Raw genomic sequence first — 12,826 nt, forward strand, 5'->3', positions numbered from 1 at the left:
CTCTCATCTAACCCCACAGGCAACAGATACAGGGATTTATGTTTATTTCCGTCCAATAAAATGAGAACTTCACTGCATACTATATTATTATCTAACTTTTCATATAATATAATGATAATAATTACTTCCATTTATTGATGACTTACCTTAATAAGGACATGGTGCTAAGCACTTTGCATCTATGCATTATCTCATTAATTTACCCATGTTATTATCAAACCAACCTTAGTTCATTGGCTTGCCACTTTCACCCAGCTGGTGACACAAAGAGCTGGGATTTGATTCTGGACACTGTGATGCCATTTTCCTAACCACCATGTGCGTACTGCCACCAATAATAACCAACCTGAGGTTCTCAAAACTTTGTTCCAGAACCACCTGGGTAAGAAAAACTTTGAAAGAGTGGTTTAGAAAAAAAATCTCGCTTTCTGGGTTCCCCCCACCCAGGAACCATTGGATTAGGCTGTTTGCTTCCTCTCCCTTTCTGAACACATCTTATCCCCACAAATGTTTTACACTTATCAGAAGAAAGAAATCTTCCAGATCTTGGGAGGAGAGAACAGATGTCAGGAAGTAAAGTTGTGTGGGCTTATTGGTAGAACTAAATGAGTTTATATCCAACTATGAACAAAGGCTGCCAAACTCTAAGGGAAAACTTATGTAATATGTTTTCTTTCTCTAGAGTTCTCAGGTTTATTTTTCTGAATCTGTTTCTGTGGCAATATGGCCACACTGTTTTAGAAATTTTCCTTTATGCTAGTTATGCCATTATCCCAGGTCTAGCCATGGAAGGTGATACAAAGTAAATCAACATTAATTTTCCTTTTGGAGAAACCAACCAGTCACTCAGGTTTGGATGACTCTGAGGGCAAAGGTCAAACTGAATGTTTTAAAGGGCTTTTCTTGATAACAGCATATTCTTTTAAAAAAAAAAAAAAAAAAGCCTAACTCCTCAGTGTGGGAGGTAGATGGGTTTTGGCTCAACCAAATGGGTAAATTTCCTCTCTGATACCTATAGAAATTGGGTTACCTTCTTTGTGTGGATTGTTGTAATGATAAAATGAGATACATTTCCAATAGGGCTTGGCAAACTAAGAAACACTCATTCTTTCATTGCGATTACCACTGATATAAATTATAACTAGTAAGAAATATTAAATATATCAAGTGAAAAAAGAAATGTTTTTGATAAAGAATTTCAATGAAGATTTGACAAGGAAGTCCCATTCCTACTTCATATATCTGCTCAAGATAGGTAATTACACACCACCCTATTTTGTGCCATTTAGAAATGTGTGCCTCAGTCATCCTGTATATAAAAGGATGCTTTGTTCAAACCCTCAGGCACTAGGAGTCCTCAGGGAGAACCTGTCAGTGCGATGGATCTTCCTGTTGTGACAGGAGCTCCCACCTGCTGGATGGTATTTTGGAGCAGGTCCTTGGGGAAAGGACCCTTCAGTCCCAGTGAAGGTCACAGTGATTATTACTGGGCAAGCGGACATCTCTCTATTATTGTAAGTCACTAAGGTCAAATGAAAATTTCCTAGAAATTCTAACTGTGCTGTGCTTGGCTGGTCCGGGACTCCCAGGAGTTCTCCATTCAGGTGTAAATGAGATGCTCAGCAGAGAATAACCCTTGGGCAGCCCATCTGGAGATTGCTATAGCCAGGATAGATGGATTCACTTTGACACCCTGTGCTCAGAGGTTCCAGAGGGATTGGTGCTTTCCTCTCCCTTTGAAAATGCTAATACAACTTGGGAGAGTGTGTTTGCAATTTGGCTGGGAAAGGCCACTGCGAGACAGGTCAAGTGATGGGACTCATACTTCTGGCTGAAATGACCTTCCCTTCCTCTCCATCTGGCTGACCCTTATCTTTAAACTTTGAGGAGGCATGATTTCTTACTGCACTGTAATTATCTGCAGCCTCACTCCCACATCTAACCAATCTCCAGCCTTATCAGTTCTTGTCTTGAAATCACTCAAGGCTTCCCACTTTTGTCCATTCCACTGCCACTGTCAGGCTTTTGGCTGCCTTCATCTCTCCCTTGGTTTGCTTCAGTTACCTTGTCTCTTAGAATATTGGCCCTATAATCCTGTCTCTACCCTTGAAAATCTAATTATGCCACAGCCTTGTTTAAATCTCTTACATGCAGTTTGTAGAAGAGAAAGGCCAGATGAGCCAAACAACCCAGGATAAAACAAAAAATAATAAGCACAGAAAATCATGCCATCTAGATACAACAAGTATTAACATTTAACTGTAGAGATTTTAAGAGTTTGTTTTCTATTTACATGCATGTATTTTTTCCTAAGATAGAATTATACTATAAATACTGGGGTTTAACCTTTTCTTTGAAGAAAACAAAACAAAACAAAACATTGTAACCAGAAGAGAAACCACTTTGTGATCTAAGCCTGGCCACAATGCTTGCCCTTGATCAGGTCACAGTAATTAATAATCTTCAGGGAACAAAAGGATACAGAAACAGATGACTGTTACCAAGAAAGAGAGAAGTAACAATAGCAAAGATGGTATATGGGAAGTAAAGACTCCCAGTTCTGTTTCACTGGTAAAGATTAGTGTGAAGCATTCAACCTCCAGATCAGCTGGAAGGAACTTGAGGGATGACAATGTTGACCTTTGCTGACCCATGTGATTTTGAAAAATCAACTCAAGTTTGGACTATTGTAGACAACCCAAGCCCCACCATGAATATGCATGTACCCTTAGCTTAAAACTCCCCCAGTTTTGCTGTTGGGGAGCCACTGCTTTGAGAAAGAACCCTGGTATTCTCAGTACTTGCTGCAGGTAATGATAAGTCCTTCCTTCTCCCCAGTTTTGGCTTGGTTCTATCTTTTGGCTCAACACCAAGAGATGAATCCTGTGTTAGGGTAACAATATCACAGCTTATTACCCTATAAATGGACTTTATCTAAATTGTTCTACTTTATTTCATCATAAGTTACTGCTTATAGAACCAGTACCACCACCATTTTATTCTTATTCTATTTTTTTCATCTTATATACAACATAGCAAATTATATCCTTGTTTAGAAACCATTCATCATCTTTAAATAATTCCTTGAGAAATTCTTCTACCAATAGAATTGTTAAGTGTATATATGTTTATATGTTTTTTCTAGTATAATATTTGTTATGTATTTTCAGTTTACAACCACATGTACAATTTTATTTTTATTTTTTTATTTTTTGCTTTTTAGGGCTGCATCTGCAGCATATGGAAGTTCCCAGGCTAGGGGTCAAATCAGAGCTGCAGCTGTTGGCCTATACCACAGCCACCACAACTCAGCATCTGAGTGGCCTCTGTGCCCTACACCACAGCTCACGGCAACACTGGATCCTTAACCCACTGAGGGAGGCCAGGGATCAAACCTGAATCCTGATGGATACCAGTCAGGTTTGTAACCTGCTGAGCCACAGCAGAAACTCCCCACGTGTACCAATTATTTATGATTATGTCTATTTTAATAATTTTAGGACTTCTGTACATGACTTCTTCAATTTTAGGGCTCTTAATTCTTTCTACTACAACTGTCCACTGCTTGTGGAATACCTTTAAATATAGTTTTAATCTTTCAATACTAATGCCATGGTTTTTACACCACTGTGAAACTGAGCAGGACCCTGCAGGGCCCTCTTGGGTGCATAAAGCCCTCTTGTTTCACTTTTGTAGAAAAAAAACCTTTAATCTCCTAGGTTTTCCCTCAGTTCCAAGGAATAGACTGGAGCAGTTACTAATGAGGGAAATGAGGGAACACAGAAATAAAAGGAAAGCAATCAAGAAACAATAGTTCAGTGATGAAACCTAGTTCCTCCTCAAATGATATACATAACAGTCTGACACAGATCTTTGAGTTGTTGTGCAAGAACTAAGACTCGTCACTCAGATGGAGGACGGTGACTTTGTGCTGAGCACGCACATGTAGACTCCAGACTGGTTGGAACCAGAAGGTTGATGATTAGGATTCTGAAACACCACCCTGTTACCTCACCACCAACCAATCAGAAGAAGGTCCGTGAGCTGATCATGCTCCTGAGATCCCCTCCCCTAACACTGCCTTTAGAAACTCTTGCCTAAAATCCATGCGGAGGTTGGGTCTTTTGAGCACAGGCTTCTCATTGGCCCTGCTTGGCTGTGCGATAAAGGCTGTACTTTCCTTCCCCTCAGGCCAGTGTCAGAAGATTTGAAACCATACACCTCAGACTGGGACTTGAACCCACCGTTTTTCTTTAAATTGAAATCACACACCTGGTCCAGGACTTACCGAAGTTCAGGATTTTATGTCTCAGCACAGAAGAAATTCATCAAGAGGCAAAGTAATAGGTAAGAAGTAGATTTATTGAGAGAGAGACAAAGTGTGGGCTGTCTCAGATGGTGAAAGGCCAGAGGAGAGAGGCCCTGAAGTATCAGGTGGTGAGTTTTTACGGGCTAGGTAATTTCATAGGCTAATAAGTGGGAAGATTATTCCAGCTATTTCTGGGAAGGGATAGGGGTTTCCAGGAATTGTGCCACTGCCCACTTTTTGGCCTTTTATGATAGGCCTTAGAATTGTCATGACACCTGTGGGCATGTCATTCAGTTTGCTAATGTGTTACAATGAGCATATAATGAAACTCAAGGTCCACTGGAAGTCACATCATCCACCATCTTGGACCTAGTTGGTTCTAACCAGTTTTTGTCATATCCTCTAGCACTATGTCATTCTTTTTTTTTTTTTCTTTGCTTTTTGCTTTTTAGGGCTGCACCTATGGCATATGGAAGTTCCCAGACTAGGGGTCAAATCAGAGATACGGCTGCCAGCCTATGCCACAGCCACAGCAACCAGGGATCTGATCTGCATCTGCAACCTACAGCACAACTCACAGCAACCCTGGATCCACAACCCACTGAGCAAGGCCAGGGATCAAACCCTCGTCCTCATGGATACCAGTCAGACTCATTATCTCTGAGCCACAATGGGAACTTTCTACTATGTCATTCTTTTCAGGGTTGTGCCCTGTATTCTTCCCTCCTGTTTCAGATTGGCTTGTCTCTGAGGCAGGCAAGCCGAACCCAGTTTGGCTCAATAATGTCTGTGTACCTACCTGCATTTGTCATTTTGCTACCTTCATGCATGAAAGGTAACTTGGCAGCTTATTAAATCCCTAAAGCCGTAAACTCTCCCCTTAAAATGACAGTCTTCTTATGATGCCCTGATATTTGGTTTACTGTGGGTATTGTAAGTAAATAGTTTTGTTCTGCCTGAATTTTTGAGGACTTTTCCCTTGACCTTTATACTTGCAGTACCAGACACCTAAAATAAGTATGTGTTGAATGAATGAATAAAAACACTTTGCTAAGATGTGATTAAATGATGGTGGAGTGGAGTGGGGTGGGGTGGGTTGTCTTTCCAATTATTGGGCCTAAAAGCAGTGAGCTCCTGGAACCTGCACACACAAGCCTCTCCTCCTTTCTCCCCTTTTCAAGCACAGGAAAGATATCTTCTGTTATAAGTTTGATTCTGTTTTTTCTCATTTATGCTTGTTTCTCTTCCAGGAACACTCTTTGCCGTCTTCCATTCTTAGCTCCTCTTACTTTGTTTTGACTTTCTTATCCTTTGCCTCGGCATTCTGGAAAGGCTTCTCAAACCCATCCTTCCAGTAATTGATGGGATTTTCTGCACCAGGTATTGGCCTTTTTTGGTTGCCACTGCCTCAGGTGTGGTTTTGGTGCCTACCTTTCCTCACAATGGTTCCTTTCTCGCCATCCTCTTCCTGCCTTTCTGCTTAAGACATTGTTCCTACTCACACCTTCTTACCTCTTTGCACGACACTAAAACATTTCCTTGCAATATTTTCTTGTCTAGTCATTGAAGTATATTTTTTTAAGAGATGTCTTTTTCTTCAGAGCTTTCCAGATGTTATTTCTTTCTTCTTGGTATAATTTCTGCTTCTATAAATCTAAGTTATTTGATAGATTTCTTCTTCTTCTCAAAAAATAACCATATTCCTTTTCAGATTTGATGCTTAGAAGCAAATATGTTAAATGAAAAACTCTTATTTCCGCTCTCGGTTCAGCATACGATGAACCAATAATAAACATGCTGATTGCATCGGGAGGCTAGGTCAACATGCACAAACAGCTCCAGGCCAACTCCAAGTTTCTGAAGGGTCTTTATTCAAAGGAAACCTCCCTCTCCTTCAATTGCCCAATTTTGGGGGACTCTTAATTATGATAGGTACATGCACAAACACACCCCCACATGCATAAACCAAACACCACACACACACTCACACACACCACATATATACACTTCATGCACACATACAGTCACTCAGCACATCACACACACACACGCACCACACCACACTCATACCACACATCATACATACCACAGGCTTACACGTGCACACACACATATACTCCGTGCACGCACCCTACACCCTGCGCAGACCACCCACTCCCACCCACTCCCAACAGGGCACTCTTACCAAGTCGTGTCTCTCTACTCACACACCCAGCTCCTCACTTGTAGGACTGTATACACACAGCATTATATCCTGAGTCCACTCCTACATACTGCGCATTTCCTGGGACTTATATTCTTTCTAGAAAGTAGTTAGTAGGGTAAAGCATCCATCCTCTCCTTGCCTTGCAGCCCAGCAGCATTTAAGGATGAGCTTCTCCCTGTCGATGGGCCAGAGCAGGCCACACACTGTGCCCCGTCTCAAAAATGTTGACAGTCTGTGTTTCGCATGGAACAGAGGGTTCCTTGGCTTGGTGTTTCTCAGTGCAGCTCCATCTGCTTTATAAGTAGCATCGATCCCTCTCTGATTCTGACTTTAGGTTGTCTCTCTGTGATGGTTTTCAATAGTAATGAGAGTTTTCATTTTTTCCCATATTTTTAAAGTGAGAAAATGGGACAGGTTGTATTGAGAGCTATTATCCAGGCACAATCTTGAGCTAGAAGTCCATCTTGACTCTTTGCATAAGAGAAGAAAAACAATCAGTCTGTGATTTAGGAAGACATTCTGACAGCACTATGAGAATGCATTTGGAATCCTCATTGAAGAATCAGGTGTGAAATACATATTTATTTAGTAAGGTGCCAGCTGTATGAAAAACCCCTTTCTTATTTCCCATATTTCTGAAACTTCTTAGTGCGTAGAGGCAGAATATCATCATTATCCAGAGACAATGTGTTATCACTTTTTTCTCAGGGCAGATCTTTTCTAGGTCACCTGCTGCTTCAACATAGCTCTGAACAATCTAGCATGCTAACCATCTGACTCCATTCTCCTAACTGAGCTGTGAGAGAGAAAATGGCTTTGCCGCAAATTATGCCAGGCGTCAGCATCTAAATAAAAGGAGAGGGAGAGACCTCCCTCCATCCCTCTACCTCCCAGGAGGGATGGGAGGGCATTTGCATACCCTGCAGATGTGCTCTGAGGGCCTTGCTCATCACTCTGGCCCTCTGACAACCATCCCATTTTCCACTCATTATATAAACCTCCCCCATGCAGTTATTAGGTACTGAGTATTCACTCACTCCTGGCATGATCACCATGTGCCAGGGCTCTGGATAAACTTACAGAACAAATCCCCCTCTCTGCTCCCTGCTGACCCTAGACACCTTCTCTCCAGGCCAGCAGGAGCGGGAAAAGCGTGGGCTTCCAGGTCAACAAACCTGGATTGCAACTAGTCACTTCGTGTCTGCTGGGCCCTTTGTTGAGCAAGTAACTTCCCATCTGTAAAAGAAGCGTAACTGTATCTCTGGATTGTGCAAGTCTGTGCATGTAGAATATGCATGTGAGTTAAATAAGGAATAAGGTCACATCTGCAAAGTGCCCCGACATTACCTCCATTTTGCAAATGAGGAAGTCTTAGAAGGATGTAATGACTTTCCCCAAGTGTGTGCGGCCCTGCAGTGGCATAGCCGGGTACTCTGCAATCTCTTTTCCTTAGGCCACAGCTGCTTCCCTTGTGGTTTCCAGACTCACAAACATGGAGGTTCAGCAAAGACACCTCCACCCATCCTCTTCCATCCTAATCCATAATTATTCCACAAATTCCAGACTCCTGGGGGTCTTCATCTTAAATCTAGGTATGTCCTTAATTACAAAAACGTGGCTTTGAAGCTTTTCTTGGACCTTCAAGACTTGCACCGTGGATTCAGAAGTCAAGGGATGGGTCGTTTCACAACATCCCAATCACGGAAAGCAGTCCTCTAAAACACAGGTCTTCAGGGGGGTCTGGGGACCTGGAGTCCCCTGAGACAGTTCCAGGAGGCTTTACAAGGTCAAAGCCCTTTTTACAGCCGTGTTAAGATGTTATTTGCTTTTCACTGTCATTCCAGAGTTTTCCAGAGCCTATGTTACTTGCCTCTGGCTCTCTGATACCCACTGGTTATCCAACAATCCAACTCAGTTCTGACACTGACTCTAAGAGTTGGTATAGACATCATAGGTGAGGGGCTCAGTCCCACATGACTATCCACTTCCGACACCAGCCTCAAATGGGGTGCCCCGGTGACTGACTTCTATAGGGCTGACTGCAGATTTGGAAGTTCCCACAACCTGCCCTGCCCCCATTTGATAGTTCATCAGAACAACTCTCAAAACTCAAGAAGACGCTTTGCTTATGTTAACCAGTTTGTTACAGAGGATGCAACTGAGCAAGCAGAAGAGATGCACAGGGCGACGTGTGGGGGTGCACACATGGCTTCCAGACCCTCCTCTGGATCTCTACTCCCCACCATTTTGTTGTGTTCACCAACCAGGAAGCTTTTCAAATCCTGGTGTTTAGGGGATTTTATGAACATTTCATTATGCAGGCATGATTGGTTTAAGTCACCGGTCACTGGGGATTGAGTTCAGTCTCCAGCCCCTCCAGAAGGCAGGGAGTGGAGCCAAAAGTTCCAACCCTTTAGTCAGGGTTGGTTCCTCTGGGGACCAGCTCCCATCCTGAAGCTATCTGGGGGCCTCCAAGTGTCACCTCATGAGTATAAATGCAAGTACAGTTGAAAGGGGCTTTTCATGAATAACAGAAAATGCTTCTATCATGCCTGTCACCCAGGAAATTCCAGGGGTTTTAGGAGATCTGCACCAGGGATGGGGCATAGATCAAATGTATGTATTTCCTACCATGCCACACATACAATATCATAGGGGACTGGTGAAGAAACAGTGCAATCTTTTTTTTTTTTTTTTTGGTTTTGTTTTGGAAAAAATAATTACTTTTCATAATACATGTTATTTTTATTAACATTTTTATTATTGTTATTTAAAATAAATTAATAAAATATTTTAATTCATTAATTTTAATTTCTAAAGTGATAATTCTAGAGATAAGTTAACCCACATAAACTAAATTTCTTTGGGAGCTGCAATATTATTATTTTTGCTTTTTACAGCCACACTTATGGCATATGGAAGTTCCCAGGCTAGGGGATGAATCAGAGCTGCAGCTCCAGCCTGTACCACAGCCACAGCAATGCCAGCACAATGTAGGTTGTACAATGCTGTGTGCAACCTACACCACAGCTCACAGCAACTCCAGATCCTTCACCCACTGAGTAAGGCCAGGGTTTGGACACACATCCTCATGGATACTAGTGGGGTTTATAACCTGCTGAGCCACAACAGGGACTCTATGCAATATTATTTTAAAATGTGTAAACTAAAAAAAAAAATTAAAATTATTTTTCTAAAATATGACGCCAGAATAATTCTTAGCTGGATTTGATCATCTGTTGTTTATCCCTGTGATTATACTCCCCCGAAGGGCTGCAGTGGCACGTCTGCAGGGCCAGGGGATCCCACATCCTTTAACTGAGTGGCAGGTAGGCATTTGACAAGTTTGATGGCACTCAAAGTTCCCCAGGCAGGACGTGTCCAATAAAAATGCCTTTGATTCCAGAGCCCACACTTGCTGGACATGCACACTGATTACTTCTTATTGGCTGATGAATAGCTCTTCAGATGACCCTTTAAAGATGACGCACTCTGGAGTTCCTGTCATGGCGCTGCGGAAACGAATCTGACTAGGAACTACGAGGTTGTGGGTTCGATCCCTGGCCTTGCTCGGTGGGTTAAGGATTCATCATTGCTGTGGTATAGGTCACAGACATGGCTCCGATCTGGTGTTGCTGTGGCTTTGGCATAGGCTGGCAGCTGTAGCTCCAAGTGGACCCCTAGCCTGGGCAGCCCCATATGCCGATGGTGTGGCCCCCAAACACAAAAAACAAAAACAAAAACCAAAAGCACTCTGCAATCCCAGGATTTGAAAACAGTCTCTTCTTAGAGTGAGACTCCGAGGAACCCTGCAGGTCTCTGGGGGTTCATCTCGTTAGGGGACATGGCCCATTCCGAGCAGACTGCATCAGATGACCTCCACGAGGACAGTACCTCCCGTCCCCTGGGCTCTCATTTGGATCCTTTTTCTTCTCAGCTGCCTCTCAAATCCTTAGGCTTTTCATCCTCTTATATATCCCCCTTGTCTAACCTTTCAGAAAAGTAATCTGTGAGAAATTAATTTATACTGAGGTATATGTGATCAATAAGTCTTTCTATGTATCTTCTGCCTGGAATTTTTACATTTTGGCTAAACAACAGTGTCCTTCCTGCCTTATAGAATTTTAGACATTAGAATGTGAGTGGTAATAAAATGTGAGAAGGGGGAGTTTTCTGGAATCCAAAAAAGGACACCAAGGAGAGAACTGTCTGGCTGCTCTTCCTCTAAGAGAGGCCCGCGTTCACAGAGCAGCTGCCGTAGGGCTCTGGGTAACCTGCCCCTGAACACCCCAGTCTAGGTGTGAAGCAGACCAGAACGGTAGCAAGTCAGAAATTTGGAACCTGCAGAGACAGAGAAGGGAGTTAAGATCCTTAACCTCGGATGTCCCATCCCAGAGCGAGACCCCACGGTGCAGTTGTGTTCCCGGGAATTGCTTGGCAGGTGTGGAGAGGGGAGAAAGGACCCTTCTGATGGGAAAATGGGGGAAAGGGAGCAGGTAGGATAACTATCCAGTACTTCAAAGGATCCTAGTTAAATCATGATTTCTAACATTTATTTAAGACTCAGGCATCAGACATAGGGCTTAGCACTTTTCTTCTTGATCCAATGTAATTCTTGTTCTGACCTCATGAAAAAGGAGTTACTTTCATCTCCATTTGACAGATGAGGAAATTGGAGCAGAAAGAAGTCACATAATCACCTTTCAGAAGAGTTAGGATTTGAACCAGAACTTGCTGCCAGTATATTCCCTCTCCTGCTCTTCTCAGGTAAGGCTTAGGCTAGGAAGAAGAGTTTTCCTGACAACATCTTCCAAGGTACCAGGTAATGTGCCTTGAGGGGTGTGATGTTTGGCACCATTTTACACGTTGATAAATACCATACATCGGCTTGTTTCCTCTATAGTGGCTGGAGGATGAAGCCTTTGCTAGAATCATCTTGTGGTTCAAGTAACAAGACTCACCATTGACAGAATTTATTTATTTTTTTTATTTTTTATTATTATTATTTTTTTTAGCTATTTCTTGGGCCGCTCCCACGGCATATGGAGGGTCCCAGGCTAGGGGTCGAATCGGAGCTGGAGCCACCGGCCTACGCCAGAGCCACAGCAACGCAGGATCCGAGCCGCGTCTGCAACCTACACCACAGCTCATGGCAATGCTGGATCGTTAACCCACTGAGCAAGGGCAGGGACTGAACCCGCAACCTCATGGTTCCTAGTCGGATTCATTAACCACTGCGCCACGACGGGAACTCCACCATTGACAGAATTTAGAGCACAATCTTCACTTCAAGTATGTCCTCTGCTGAGTGGGCACCGAGGCATGTGTCACCCACTGGTAAACTGAGACCTGAACAGCTCAATCCTGAGCACAATTTATACCATGTCCTGGCACCTCAGCTCTGGAGGCACCCACATCATCACTCCTCCTCCAGGTTTTCTAGGCTCCCTCCTTTGAGTTCAACCAAGACCATCTCCCACATCGTGACTGGCTTCTCTTGACTTTCTTCTCTTGGAGGCAGAGCCTAGGATTGTTTCTGCCAACATCACTCCAAGCTGAACAGCAAGCTCTGCCGCCCAGGTGCTGCCCCCCAGGCCTCCACCCTGGTCCTCCCATGTGGTGGTCCCAGCATCAGAGCTACAGAGATGAGCCTCCTAGGTCTCTGGAGTAACAGAGTAGATGGGGCTTATGCTGCCTGTGGTAGCAGATGACTTCCAAATGCAGAGTGATTCAGGCTGCTTTGCTTTTGAAGACCCTGATGTGTCAACACAGCCTCCACACTCACTACTGAAAATGCAGGGACTGGCAGGGTAATCTTTATTTTTTATTTTTTTTATTTTTTATTTTATTTATTTTTTTTTGTCTTTTGTCTTTTTTTGCTGTTGTTGTTGTTGTTGTTGCTATTTTTTGGGCCACTCCCGCGGCATATGGAGGTTCCCAGGCTAGGGGTTGAATCGGAGCTGGAGCCACCGGCCTACGCCAGAGCCACAGCAATGCGGGATCCGAGCCGTGTCTGCGACCTACACCACAGCTCACGGCAACGCTGGATCGTTAACCCACTGAGCAAGGGCAGGGACCGAACCTGCAACCTCATGGTTCCTAGTCGGATTCGTTAACCACTGCGCCACAACGGGAACTCCTATTTTTATTTTTATTTTTTTATTTTGGCAGGGTGATCTTAACGGGACTTTTTCATGGTTTCAGCCTCGAAGTGGCATAATCACTTCTGCTCACATTCCATGGGCTTGAACAAATTCCATGGCCCCATCGAGAAGAGAAGAATTATTTCTGCCACACGTTTAAGGTAAGGC

At 43.4% G+C, this 12,826-nt stretch overlaps 1 protein-coding gene and 1 long non-coding RNA gene across 16 annotated transcripts in view; one reads left to right on the forward strand and one right to left on the reverse strand.

Moving 5' to 3' along the window:
* LOC125117271 (uncharacterized) overlaps window positions 1-12,826 on the forward strand; it is a 169,820-nt gene that overhangs the window by 113,369 nt on the left and 43,625 nt on the right. For 14 of the 15 annotated variants that reach the window (XR_007132574.1, XR_007132568.1, XR_007132565.1 and 11 more), the window contains 3 exons: window positions 4,192-4,347; window positions 11,179-11,282; window positions 12,687-12,819. This is a non-coding gene — a long non-coding RNA (uncharacterized LOC125117271). The remainder of the gene's footprint in view (window positions 1-4,191; window positions 4,348-11,178; window positions 11,283-12,686; window positions 12,820-12,826) is intronic. The other variant, XR_007132571.1, reaches the window with a different exon arrangement.
* NPSR1 (neuropeptide S receptor 1) overlaps window positions 1-12,826 on the reverse strand; it is a 148,256-nt gene that overhangs the window by 75,542 nt on the left and 59,888 nt on the right. The gene's annotated exons all lie outside the window — the stretch shown is intronic.

The sequence above is a fragment of the Phacochoerus africanus genome, chromosome 16 (genome assembly GCF_016906955.1).
Source record: "Phacochoerus africanus isolate WHEZ1 chromosome 16, ROS_Pafr_v1, whole genome shotgun sequence".
NCBI lineage: Eukaryota > Metazoa > Chordata > Mammalia > Artiodactyla > Suidae > Phacochoerus > Phacochoerus africanus.